This window comes from Myodes glareolus, chromosome 1, assembly GCF_982192425.1.
Source record: "Myodes glareolus chromosome 1, mMyoGla1.1, whole genome shotgun sequence".
Classification (NCBI taxonomy): domain Eukaryota; kingdom Metazoa; phylum Chordata; class Mammalia; order Rodentia; family Cricetidae; genus Myodes; species Myodes glareolus.
In genome coordinates, this window is record NC_142026.1 from 89,632,645 (window position 1) to 89,647,640 (window position 14,996).

Consider the following 14,996-nt stretch of genomic DNA (forward strand, 5'->3'; position numbering starts at 1 on the left):
GCAGGCTGTCTCTGCTGTCTGTTCTCTCCCCCAGCCTGCAACACAGACAAGAGACCTAGGGTGAAGTCTGCTCCCACCACCGCCCCATTGGAATTTTGGGATTTTTCCATAGGGCGCTCTGCTCTCTGAAATGCCCATCCATTTTTAGCTGAAGATTTACTTTATTCTTTGTCACAAAGCACTTAACCTGTTTTCCTCCAGCCACAAAACTTCGCAACCCAATCTAGACCATTCCCCGACCACTCCAGTCCTCAGGCTCCTGAAGGTTTCATTATGCTTGAAAACATACACACATGATTGGAATATAGACAGATGATAGATAGATAGATAGATAGATAGATAGATAGATAGATAGATAGATAGATAGATAATATAGATGTTAAGTGGGTAGGCTAATAGATATAGATGATAGATAGATAGATAGATAGATAGATAGATAGATAGATAGATAGATAGATAGACAGACAGGCAGACAGGCACACAAATAAACAGATATCCACTTGCTCACCTCCAGGGAACTTGTAGATAAAGTCTGTTTTAAGGAATATAAACAAATACCTTTTGATTCACACAAACTGTAGGAGACAGTCTCACATCCTGTAATTATTTACATGAACTGAGTTTGAATCACAACCCTCTCATTGAACGACAGGAGACAGTAAACAAAGAATTTGACTTGTCTGAGCTTCTGCTTCCTGTGGGGAGACAGACCTATGTTGAGGGTTACAAACACCACATAACTATTATGTATTTCGTGCCTAAATAATATCTAGCCCTCAGTAGTAATTTTTTTATCATTAACCAATAAAGAAAATTCTGAATATTGTTATAAAAATATGCATTTTTTAAAAATGGAAAATGCAAGAAAAGACAAGGTGATCTATAAACACCATTGATTTGGGGTTTATAAATATCTTCTCTTGACTTAGGAGCTCCAAATTAATATGATAAAAATCCATTCTTTGTGTGTATGAAAACACCATCTGACACCCATTGTTATGTATAACCAGCATATACTAAGTATTACGGTTGGTTTTAATGTCATCTTGCCATAGATTAGAATCACTTTGGTAGGGAGCCTCTGCTGAAGAACTCTGATCGTCTCCATTGATGCGGAAATGACCCACCCAGACTGTGGGTGACACTTTTGAGTAGTGGTCCAGACTAAATGACCGTATTTCAGAATGCGTGATTTCCCACCTTTTGCTTCCTTGACCTTCCTCTGAGTTGATCTACCCTGTTGTCCTCCCAGGACAGGGGAGCTGATTTCTCCACCACAGCAGAACCAGCATTCCCAAGATTTCATCTTGGAACAGGGACCAGTGCTCTCCAGGAATTTTGCAGGCCTCCAGCGTCAGGCTGGTACTACAGAGGTTCCTGCCCGGGGGACTGGGTAACTACACTGTCACTCTGAGACTGCTTTCTGGAACTACTCTGACTGTTAAGGCACCCAGCCTCAAGAACCAAATACTGGGTTCTCAGAGTCTCAGATGTGACTTGACTACATTTTTTAAAAGTTGCTTTAATAGATAATATATTTATACACTTGGTTCTGCTCCTGTAGAGAACGTGACTAAAACACCAGCAGTTTCAAGAACATGTAAAACTCATGATCCTGAGGCTGGGGCTGTAGCTCAATGGAAGAGCATTTGCCTAGAACATGCAAGCCCTGTGCTCCATCCCCGGACTCGAGATTCTACAAACGCTCTTTAATGAGTTATATACTTACACAGCATTATTTAAAACAACGTGTATAATGTTTGCTAAACCTGGTTCAGCAATGTCTGCTGTGGATTTCACTAGAAGTAGTTTAGTTTAGTTTAGTTTAGTGATTTTTTTCTGAGCAGTTAACACAATGTCTTCATATTATATAAAGTAAAGAAGCAATCTTCTCAAGATCACAGAGCCACTAACACATTCCCTTTGCAAGTTTCTCTACAGAGAGGACTCAGGAAGATGCCCCTCTATTACTAGAATGGGATATTTAGTAAGACTTCCGGCTGGGAGGAGAGCACAGCACAGGCATGGATACATGCAGAACAGTGTAGCCCTTGAAGAGAATGGGCAAGATGATCTCATATTTTCCCTTATCTCATTTTATGCTTTGTTAGGGGAAGCTGTTAGTTCATTCCCGGTTGCTCAGACCCCTGAAATAATCACACAGAAATCTGTATTAATTACAATACTGTTTGGCCAATAGCTTAAGTGTATTGCTAGGTAACTCTTATATCTTAAATTAACTCATTTTATATTAATTTATTTTATATTGTACAACAAGGCTCATGGCCTACCAACAAGGTTCCAGCTGGCGACTTGCATCTTTCTCCTCTGGCAGCTCCATGGCTTCTCCCTGACTCCATCTACTCTCTTCCTATATATCTCTTCCAGCCTGGCTAAATTCTGTTAAGCCATTGACTAAAAGCAACTTCTTTATTAACCAATAAAAGCAACACATATACAGAAGGATTTCCCACATTGTTTTCCCCTTTCTGTTAAAATAAAAAGGAAGGTTTTAACTTTAACATAGTAAAATTACATACAACAAAACAAGTATCAAGCAAGAATTACAGTTACAATATTTATATTTACTTTATCTTTTATCATAACTAAGGAAAATTATAACTATTCTTCAACTCCATCAAAGACTCCAGAAGGATATAATATTACCTAAGTAAACAGAAAGTGCATTATAAGCAGCTTCCAAAACTCTAGAATTGACAGAGACATCTTGCTGCCTGGACAGTCATCCAAAGTTGTTTTGTAACATTGGGGCATTCAATCTTCAGCCCATAGTATCTGGCAGACTTTTCCATGAAGCAGAAAATTTCAAAGACAGTTCTATCTATATTGGCAGTTTGTCAGTCACTTTCTTCTGTGTCCTGCAGAATATCTAGCAGACTCTTTCATGAAGTAGGGACCCCAAAGGATTGTCTCACCTTTAGACAAGTTCAGCAGTCAATTCTCTGTGGGTCCTATATGTACAGTTCATACAGCATAACAACAAGCAGCCCAGGCAAGAACAGTCTTTTGCCCAAATGGCTAACAAACTCCATAAGGAGCCTCTTCAGTGCCCATCATCCTCTTAAAGTAGATTGGTGCTGCCAGAAGCAGATGAGTCTCATTGTCATGGAAAGGCCTAAGTTATTAAAACATTTTAAATGCCATATTCTGAAGGTTTCTGAAAGAATTGAAGAATACCTATCTAACTGAAATATACATCTATATATCTAGAAAACCCAACATGACTAGAAGCTTGACTATTATAGATGACTATCTATTAAACTATATTTCTTAATTATTCATTACATTTTTAAAAGAGCTGTACAAATACAATACCTTAATCAAGAGCAGAAATATACATATAACAAAACTGACCTAAAATTTACATCAATAAACCAAGATACAGACCAATGTAACATATCCATCTCTTTATCATATCCCCCTTTAAACATAAACAAACATTTATAAACAATCACTTACAGAATTTTGGTGTAGTTCTCTCCAAACTGCTTCTTGCTTTACATTGTGCAAATTATTTTCTTATGGGGAATTTTCACTGAGACCTTTCGGATGGTCTTGGTCCATCAAACCACATTAGTCTGGAAGAAATCCACAGGTTCTCATCTTCTGTGAAAATAAAAGCAGAACCTCTTTTCCAAAGCAACTTATCCTTAGTCCCAAATTTTGAGGTCAAGATACCTTTAAAGTATATATGTTGGTTTACCTTAGCAGCCCATACAATGAAATGTCTCTTTGTACTTAGCTCATTTGCAGTCCAAAAATTCAAAGAAAGCACAATAATAAACATAATCCAGATTCTATGTGTATTTTCTATCTTTAAGTGGCTTATTTTTCTTTATTCCTTTAATCTATGACTATCTGTACTCTGTCTCTTTGAAGACTTTATTTTTTAAAACCATTTACTTCTCTTTTATAACTATCTGTATTCTTTTTCTTCTCTCTCCCAAGCCTACATACATTTATCAAACACCCTGACACATTTAGAGGTCTTTTTTCATCTGAATCTGTCATTATTGTGTATCTGTAATTCTTTTCTGATCAGGACCACTTTTTTTTAAAAAAAAAAATGCTAGGCGGGCTTGATTAGGACCAACTCCTCCATCCTTTTTGCTTGCTCAGCCCAGTCTAACACAGTGGAGGCATGTTCGCTGTCTCTGAGAGCCATACACATTGCCCCATTTTAGGCAAACAATGGGTCTATGTTGCCATTAAGCAAGTTGAAGCTCTCTGCTCACAAATCCCATTCAAGTGCTCAGCCTCCTGCAAGACCCAGACTTCATGCTGGCAACATGGACCAGGAAGCTGCCCTTTTGAGACCCTGCTTTTTTTTTTCCTGCCACCACTAAATCAGGAATACCTCTCTTAAAGGAGCTGTGGCACACTGCCAGCAAAGAGAGCCCATCTGGAAAAAAAAAATGCAGTTAAAAAAAATTTGTGTGTGTGTGTGTCTAGAACTTATTTCCAAGCCTTCTCAGGTTTTATGTGGATTTAGTTAGCACACATTAGTGTGCTAATCTGTAGTAGGAGGCCTCTTCTTTATTCCCAGCTGCCAAGACCTTGAAATAATCCCTCAGAAACTATATTATTTGTGATAGTATTGGGCCAATAGCTTAAACATACTTCTAGCTAGCACTTATATCTTAAACTGACCCATTTTCATGATTTTATATCTTACCATGAGGCTCATGGCCTATCAGCAAAATTCCAGTACATCTGTCTCCATCAGTGGTTACATGGCTTCTCAAAGACTCTGCCTTCTTTCTCCTAGCATTCAGTTTAGTTTTCCCACTGGCTGAAACAGTTTAATTCATTAACCAATAAAAGCAACACATTTACACAAGGACTTCTCACACCAATGCTTCTCTAATTAAATGTTTCCATTATGGGGAAAACCCTCCAAATTATGTGCAATGTATAAACACCCTTTTCCTTTATATTTGGCAACCATGTTTATGTGTTAATTACTAATCAAAGGACCTATTGGTACGTATGTAACATCATTAATTTTCTAGGCAGAAATCTCCCACTTTTAACTTCCACACAATATTTCCCTGCGCTGTGAATGATAATGAAGCAGTTCATTGGTAAGCTGGAGACACAACTGTCATAGCTGACAAGAGATCTTTCATTCATGACCTTTGCTTATCTCAAAGTTGACCTGGTCAAGGTTGTTCCTGGATGTCTCAGATACGCAGATGACCATTAACCATTGTGTTGTAGGTTTGTTAATTAGATGTGCGTATCAGCAAAACACAATAGCAATTTTTTTCAGATCATAAATTATATTCTCCGTGGGGTTTTAGCCAATAAAATGAATGAAAAAGTTTTTATTGCTGATCTCCAACACTATGTATTTTAATTCATATATGCATTACACACACACACACGCGCACACACACACACACACACACACACACAGGAGAGCAGTGATTTCCAGCCAGGGATAACTTTATCTTACAAAGACACACTTGTCAATGTCTAAAGTACTTTTGATTATTGCAGCTGCTAAGGGAAGGTAATACTAGCACCTAATAGGGTAAAAAGCCAGATGCTACTAAACATCCTCCACTGGAAAAGACAACCTTCTGCAGAAAAGAATGTTCCAACACAAGATGTCAGGAGAACTGACTATGAGGAACCAGGCTGTCATAATAGACGCTGATATCGAAATTTTAAGTTACTGACATGCCAAGGAGAAAAGAGAGACCAACAGAAACGATCCTCGCCTTTGTAGAGGGGTTAAGCCTGCTCTGCCGCAAAAAGCACCCGCGCTGAACCACAGAAATTAGATTTTCAAGAGGAAAATAGCTGGAGTGTTGGCATCAACATCTTCCTCCAACTGCTGTCATCTTTTCTCCACTGTACACTGTGAGAAATATACACAAGCCAAAGAAGATGCAAACCGTCATTTCCTATTCAGAGGTGCATATCCTGACAGACTTCCCTGTTTACCAAAGGGAAGCCATGTATTTCCTACTGTGATCTTCTTTTGTAACATAGTATTTATATTATTACATGCCCAAATTATTATATATGCCCAAAGAAGACAAAACCACCACCTTGTAAATAGTACATACGAGATTTGCTTTTAAAATAATCCCGTGGAGAGAGGTAGGGGTTGAGTTGGGGTATAAAACTGTAAGTTGATCATTGTTAAAGCTGGGTAATGAATTCACAGTTCTTTATCACTGAGCATGTTTAAAGTTATGTGCAACAAATGTTTTAAATTGTGAGATATTAGCTACATCTCTCAAAAAGAAAATTGGCGGTTCATATTTATAACATGTTGTTAGAGGATTTGGATGGTTCTATTGTCACTATAGTAAAGAAGATTGAGACATCTGTACTCTCTCGTAGTTCCTATATTGGGAGACCAAGAGTGTCTAAAATTTGCAGTATAGGCCATATGCCCTTCACCCACAGACGTCCTGATCCAAAGACCTGTAATGGATACTCAAACTGGATAGACCCAAGCTCAATACAAACATTGCTGAAGCACAACGATCAGTCTGATTACTGAGACATCACCATGACTGGTGAGCAGAGTATTCAGGAAAACAATGACCAATTCATTATGCTACCAAAATAGCATGTAATTGACAATTTATGAAGCTATTACTTCTGGAATTTTCCACTAAATATTTTCCCACCTACGCTGTCTTCAGAAAACTGAAACTGTAGAATCAAAAGTCAGGTAAGGGAGGGATAGTGTGTTTATCTAGCAAGAATACCTAACACGTTGCAGTCAGTGCAAGTCCATCAGTTTTCACACTGGACATTAGGTCTCTAAAGAGGGGCACCTCACATCTCTGTATTTTGTGTCTTTTAACTTGCTTCTCCCTACTTTCTTTCCTCTCTTGTTCCACTAATGGTAACCACTATTTCATTATCTATGTACTTGAACTCTGCTGTAGCAAAAATCATGTAACATTTTTATGCCTGCCTGTGGCTTTTTTCACTTAGCATAATATCTTCTGGACCATCCATGCTGTGGAAAAATAACAGAATCTCATCCTTTATTAAGGGCAATATCATCACATCTGATCAATACATTACATTTTCTTTATACATGTTTGTTGGTGGGCATTTATAGTTCTTGGCTATTGTGAACAATACAGCAAAAAACATGGGGATAAAGTATCTTTTCAAGGTGGTGGTTTTGTCTTCTTATGGTATATACCCAGAAGAGGGGTTGAGGTTAGTAAATCTCTGCTTTTAATTTCTGCAAAAGTTTTTACCATAGTTTTCTGGTGTGGGAAGTCTTTCTATATATGTATCGCTTTTATTGATTAATGAATAAAGCTGCTTTGGCCTACAAAAGGGAAAAACAGAGTAAGGCAGGAATTCCAAGCAGATAAAAAAGGAAAACAGAGCAGAATCAGAGAGACACCATGTAGCCGCCGAAGGAGACAGACGCCCCGGGAACCTTACTGGTAAACTACAAGCCTTGTGGTAAAATACAAAATAATAGAAATGGGTTAATTCAAGATGTAATAGCTAGTTAATAAGAAGCTTGAGCTAATAGGCCAATCAATGTTGTTATTAATATAGTTTCTATATAATTATTTTGGGTCTGGGCTGCCGGGAAGTGAATAAACAGTCTCCACCTACAGTTTCCATAGTCAGTGTACCAGTCTACTTTCTCACCAGCAGTAGCCTGAGATTCCCACATCATTGTCTACAGTTGTTATCAATAGTCTTTGTCTCTTTTCATTTTTAACAGCATCTTTGTGGATCACATAGCAGTTTTTAATGTACCTTCTTGGCTTAGTTATTGCAATATTATTTCAATGGCTAGAAGTACTATGATTTACCCATTCTTCTACTGTTGTGGAAGGTTCATTATTTTCAGTTTCTACATTTTAAGACAACACAATGGTGAATACCTTTGCAGCTAAATCTGAAGAATTTAATATAGAGTGTGAGAAAAAGAAGTCAAGAATGATTCCAAGATTTTTCTTGAGTAACCATAAGAATGAAGTTGCCATTGACTGAAAAGGGAAAGCCTCTTGAGGAAGAAAACCAAGAGGTTGATTATACAGTTTGGAAAGCCTATCTATACATTAAAGTGCAGAAGCAGAGTAAAAAGCAGTTGGATTTGAAATTAAAATTCCTAGAAGCAGTAACATGACTTTACACCATCAGCATAGAGCGGAAAGAAGGTAAGACGTTTTTGAGAACTTAGCTATGATATTCACCAATTTAAAGGCAGAAACATAAGGAGAGTTCAATCTAGGCCCTGAGATAGATAAACAGTATGATAAGAAAATATGGGTCCCAGAAGCCACTGTATTAGCTACTTTTCTATTGCTGTCATAAGACACCATGACCAAGGCAACTTATAGATGAAAGAGTCCATTGAGGGCTTACAGTTTCAGAAGGCTAAAGTCTATGCCCGTGATGGTGGGGCGCATGGCACTAGGCAGTAGCTGAGAGCTTACATCTTGATCCACAAGCACAAGGCGGAGATAACTGGGGTTGACATGGACTTTTGAAACCTCAAAGCCTGCCCGCAGTGACACAAAGCAGAAAGCATACTTCTAGAGTGAAGAAGCTGAGGGGTCTATTAGGAGATAGACGGAAGACTGCCCATGAGAACTGACAGTGTGATGTCTTTTACTTTGTCTTCCCAAGTCAGAGTGTAAGCTCCATGAACTCAAGAACTTTATTTATTTTAGTTATTTCTAAAACCCCAAATAGTTAGAATAACTGTTTAGTGGCTTGAGAACTAAGTGTTGAAATAAAAAGCAAATAGAACATCAAGTCTTTGGGCATTTATAATTATTTTGTCATACTTAAATCCTAAGAGTAGAGTGCTAATTTAGGGAAATTTGTCTTTTGATGAAATATGTTTTAATAATTTTAAGCATACCACAAAAGGCAATACTAATCCTATTTAAATACCATAAAATATTTTTCTGTTATGATTTAGAAACATCAAAGAGTCGCCTTGAGCCATCCCCCAACAGAAAAATGACCTCAGCAGTGTTGACATCTGGTTTCTTACTTCCTCCGATTCTTCACTTAAACTCCCTTCAAATGCCTCCCCAAAGCCACATTTCAGATGGGATTTGTGTTCACTGTTCATCAATTAGCTTCCTCATCACAACATCTTCCAGAGTCATAGCTACATATTAAGAAGCTAGCATAACATGACTTACACATGCATCAGAAGCATCCACGTTCAAGGTCAAACCCACGAAGTTGAAAGCTCTCAAGACAGAAACTAAAGTTGTAACAGACTGACTGTCCCTGGACCTATTTGAGACCCAGAGCCCTGCCTAATATCATACTAAAGTCTAGGCTTCAACCTAAGGAAGCTGGTTATGAGCTGGCCTTAGGAAATAAGTGGGCAGTATGTCTGGGTACCCCGGTCTGCTTGACAAGAGCCTGCTTGTCTCTTTCGCATCCTCTTACATTGTGTTCTCACATTGGTGGTGTCAATCGAACACCTGGAGACTTGCTGTAGCCTCCCTCTGAGATGTTTCTCAAACTTCGGGGTAAAGATTTTACCTCCAGCGCATCTTCCCACAACCATCCTGTGGAGGGATGGGATGCCACACACCACATCTCTTCTATCATGTAGATCGTATTCATCTCAATCAAATAGGAATCCCAGCCAAACCTAGCCTGCCTACTCACAGACTACACTTCTAGACCCTATCCTTGCACTGCAGAACCTGGGGAAGAATCGGAGATGTCCTCTTGGAAGTCACTAGGAGGAAACTGTGGCAATGCAGAGCTCTGGAAGGGTGGAAGCCACAGTGGCCAGTGGCTTCTAAGTCAGCTCCTGAGTTTCTGACAGAAAGTTTTACTGACAAAGCTTGATACAGGATACCCCTCTGTATGCTGTGAATACATTTTATTACCATTGGTTAATAAAGACACTGGTTTGGGTCTATTGCGGCACAGAATAAGGTGGGAATTCCAAGCAGATAGAGGAGGAAAGAAGGCAGAATCAACAAGATGCCATATAACCACCGCAGGAGACAAGCACTGAATGGAACCTTGCCAATAGGCCACAACCTTGTGGCGATACACAGATTAATAGAAATGGGTTAATTTAAAATATGAGTTAGCCAGGAATATGTTTCAGCTACTGGCAGAGCAGTGTTGTAATAGATATAGTTTCTGTGTGCTTATTTCGGATCTGGGCAGCCAGGAACGAACAATCAGTCTCTGCCTACAAAAGAGGCCAACATACACACACACACAAACACACACACACTTCCTAGACATAGTCTAGAAAAAAGCATTCTTAGAAAAATTGATTTCTATAAATTAGCTTCCACAATGAGACATTCTTAGAGTTCAATAAAGGAACTTGGTTTAAGAATGAACAAAATACATCCTTTTCCATAGGACCACCTAGGTAGCGCTTCCCTCCCACACCCTCCACAAATCTTATCATTATGACACGTACCAAAGATAATCTCCCAGCTATAGATCACTCTGAAGTAAAAAATATTCCTGATTTAAACTTTCCCAAACCAAAGGACTCACCAAACCTTTCAAGGTCAGAAAAGATCACCAGGAAACCGACAAAATAAAGAGAGGCACTGCTCAAAAGCAAAAACCTCAGGCTTCTGTCATTTCAGCTCAGCTTGTGAATATATTAAAAATCCTGAGGTCAAAGGTCATTTCATTTTCTCCCCACATTAAGGCAAAAATAGCCCTAGGGAAAACATAAGAACTGTATTATTTTCAGAACAGAATGCACAGGCTCTCAAAGTCAAGAATGCTTCAGAATCATGCTGGGGCATTGCTCAAGGGCAGCTTCAAAAGCCCCACCTCAGGGAGTTCCAGTTGGAGGCAAGTCCCGGGGGATGTCCTTTTAAACAAGCGGCACGTGGCCCAGGGTCAATTCTACAGCTGTCTTGGCCCTCTGTTCCCCACTGTGGTGGCAGATGTGTAGAAGTGGTTTTTACAAGGTTCCTTTGTATCCGTGGGTACAAATGTCCTTCATCGAGTTCCCTAAGTACAAACACTAACAAAGTTCCCAGCATCAACAAGGCATCTTCATGTCTGAAAGTTCTGGAGGTCGCTGGGCAGCTTTCCCTTCTCCATCTCTTCTCACAGGGAGGTAAAGAGATTGCCAAAAAAGAGAACCTCTCACTCCCTTCTTGTCTCCTTTCCCTGCCTCCATCCCCCTAATTTTCTTTTCCCAATTTGACCTCAGATTTCCCCAGAGTTGTGAAGTAGGCATTTCTGTATCAATCTGCCCAACCTGCTTCCTCCATGTCTCCTTGCTCCTCTCTCCCTTTCTCTCTCCCTCCCTCTCTCTCCCTTCCTCTCTCCTTCTCCTAGATTCCTCCTCTTACTTCCTTTCTCTGCCAGAAGTCCCACCTACAACCTCCTGACTAGCTATTGGTCATTCAGTTTTTATTACACCAATCACAGCAACACACGTTCACACAGTGTGCAAATATTTCCCCAGCACTTGCACAGGACATCTGCACCCCGTGGCTGAGTGAGATGGAATGCCCCACAGCTCAGAAGTCTGCCTTCCTCTAGCCGCCTCAGCACCCCCATCTAGAAAATGGGTATAACAAAAATGACTTCACGGGGTTGTTGTGATGATTAAATGAGCTCATCTATTGACTAGACAACTGCTTAGCGCTTCTGAACCTGCATGAGTTCGTATATTTATAGAGACTTGAGGAATGTGCCTGGCCACAGTGTTAATGTTGTGTCATTTGTTATTGACATTGTTCTCTGTGAATCAGAAAGGATATTTGCTTCCATTTTGTGTTTTGCAGCACAAAATGTTTTCCTTCCCTTGCCTTCAGTTGAATTATTTGAATCTTGGACTCCCTGGGTCTCAGCTGGCCTGTAGGAAGAAGAGGGTATTGCCCCCAAACCTTGAGCCTGTGGTCTTTCTCCTTGGGGGGCCTTGCCCTCTGCCAGGGGTTGGCTTTCCAAAGTTCCCACATTTCTGAGAGAGTGTATTGATCCAGACTTAACTCGCAGATTCTCTCTTCCCCTTTGATCTGAACTGTGGTAGTAGAGGTCTCATTTGTTTTCATCTCTGGGGCTGCTGTGTGCCCCACAATGCCTCTCCCCTTGCCTTTCCCCTCCTGCTCCTGGGCTCACATCACACTTCCTTCCTCTTTGAGGCTCACTCCCCAGACACTTCCCACTTCCAGCCTCATCACCTCTGTGTGCCTTTTGCCTGCCTCCCAGAGCCGCCAAGGCGAAGATCACTGGACTAGAGCTTATGTCTTCATTATCAGATGCAAACCACTTGCAGAGCATACAACCTCCAATTCCTCCCTTTGGAATTTCCCAAATCTTAAGACTGCTGAGAGCAGCTTCCGCCAAGAGCAAGCAGAAGCTTCCCATCTCCCGCTCCTCCACCTTCCCCAAATGACTGAGCCAGTCCCTCAGAAGAGGCGACAAAAGCCTTCTGAAGGAGTGCTGCTGTTGCTAGGAGAGAGGAGAAATCACTCCTGTCACAATGATAGCCAGGAGAAAGGCTAGCTATCCGGGCTGGAGGGCAAAGAGAGCGGAGGGGTGTGTGTGTATGTGTGTGTGTGTGTGTGTGTGTGTCCATGTGTGCCTGCATGTGTTTGTGTGTGTGTTGCTTCAGCCACTAAAGTGTAGGTTACTGCTAAGTTTCTAATGACCAAGTAACTTATTTAAGGTCTTTGTGGTTTTTTTAAATCCTGCCATAATATGGGGAAATTATATATATATATATATATATATATGTGTGTGTGTGTGTGTGTGTGTGTGTGTGTGTGTGTGTGTGTGTGTGTATAATTATAAATTATAAATTATATATACATATATATGTATATTTTTTTTTCAAGGGAGCAATCCTTATCATTGCTAAGTCCATGACCTGACATCTCTCAAAGTTGTTAACTGCATCCGTGCCGACTGTTCACCAGCCCTAAATTCACAGCATATATAGGACCTGGCCTAGGCATGTTTTTTGCCTCCCTGTCCCTGGCAGTAACTCAGTACAATACATGCAACAGAGAATTTCAGGGGCTTTTCAATGCCACACGTGACACCGGGACCAATCTTCAGGCCCCTTCATTCATTCTATCCCAACACTCACTGTGATTTCCTGCCTCTAAGTCTTTGCTCTGGTCACTTTCTGTGCCTGAAACCAAACACTAAAAAGCCCTGTGACAGAAGTGAGACAGTCACAATTTGAAAAGGATGGACCGAGGAGTGTGGGTTTACTGCGGGCACAGGGAGTCACTGTTGGTTTTGGGGGAGGGGTGATTTTTATTTTATGTATACGAGCATTCTGCCTACATGCAGCATTGTGTTTCACATGGATGCCCAGTGCCCAGTGCCCAGGGAGGCCAGAAAAGAGCTTCAGATCCCCTGAAACTGGAGTTACAGATGATCATGTGAGGTACAATGTGGTGCTGGGAACCAAGCCCAGGTCCTCTGAGAGAGCAGCAGGTACTCTTAGCTCACAGCCATCCTTCCAGCTCCAAGCCACTGACAGTTTTTAAGCAGAATACATTGGCATGACTTGGAATAGACACCGACGAAGACCTTTATTGACCTAAACATTCAGGCAACAGCTCTTCCAAAGCCCTATCCTATAGACTTCAAAATAACAACAGCACCAAACTGTTGAGAACACAAACATTGGCTATGATAGCTCTATGGGGAAATGGCAACTTGATTCTGGATCCTCTGGAAAAAGAAATATGGCTGTAAACAAAGACTTATCCCCAGCACACAAGGCTGAATTGGTTCCCTTTAGTGCAGAGTATCCTGCCATAAATTCATAAGGTTTGATCATAAGGATTAAACAAAATAGTATGGTCATTGCCCAACTATTCAGCACAAAGATCATGATCTAATGCAGTTATTCCCACCTAAATCCCCTCAGCTTTTCAACATCCACAAAGACCGGATCAATAGCGCCACACCCCCTGCTGCACTCCCAAGGGCTCCTCCCCAACCCCTCCACGTACTGATGAAATTTTAAGAGAGTCTCACGTGTGTATATTTAGTATTAGTAGATTACCTACTTACTAAGTTTTGTAGACAATATATATTTAAAAAATTGTTTGGAAGCCACATCAACCTTTTCCAGAATTCCCTTCCAGCTGAAGTGAGAAGCTGGCAAGTGTTAGGCATTACACATGCCCTCTTAAGCCCTTCATTTCACCAATTCTAGATTAAAAGCAAAGACGTAATTAACTTCACAGGGAGACTCCAGCCCTAAGCTCATTTTAGCAATTACATATGAAAAGGAGATGCCTTAAGCATTCATCGATAAGAAATAAAATCAAAACTAAATCCATAGCCCGTCGCAACCTGACCTCTTTAAAACAGAAATTCAGTCTCACACAAGGCTGCCTGCTTTCATGAAATACAGCTATTTCCATGTAGCCTCTTTCAAATCCTGGGTTAAAAGGGGAAGAAGTTCCATTCTCTCTCTGGCCTTACCCATCTCAGACACACTGACTGTCATCACCAGTGTTAGAAATTTTGTTTAAAGTTTGCAAAAATTTCGCCAGCTTTTGCTGCTGATGGGAGTAAATTTAGCTGAGAGAGCAACAGAATTATTTCTTTCCTCAGACAGCAGAAGTCGTAAGAAGACGATTGTTGAAGCAACCAACTTTGGCTAAGGCCTAACGTAACTGACAGACCATTTTCTCTATAGCAGGCAATGACAAACAACATGCAAACAACCTGCCTTTTTTTGAGTAGTTCCCACTCTGAGAAAGCCTTTGTTGAGTTGCCCAACAAAGACCACCCTAAAGGGTCCAGAATTTTATGTCTCAAAAGATTTTTTTCTGCAACTCTGAGACCTCTCTAAACGCCCAGCTAAAGAAGGCATTCTCTTTGCACAGATCATGGCCGGTGCCATAGGGAAGTCTTTATGATCAACGTTCCTAGGGTCTATAGTCAGCGCCAAGCCCTGTGTGACTACACCAAAGGCCATTGGTGGCCCAGGGGTCAGAATTGAAAGAGGACAACACAGACCGAAATCACCT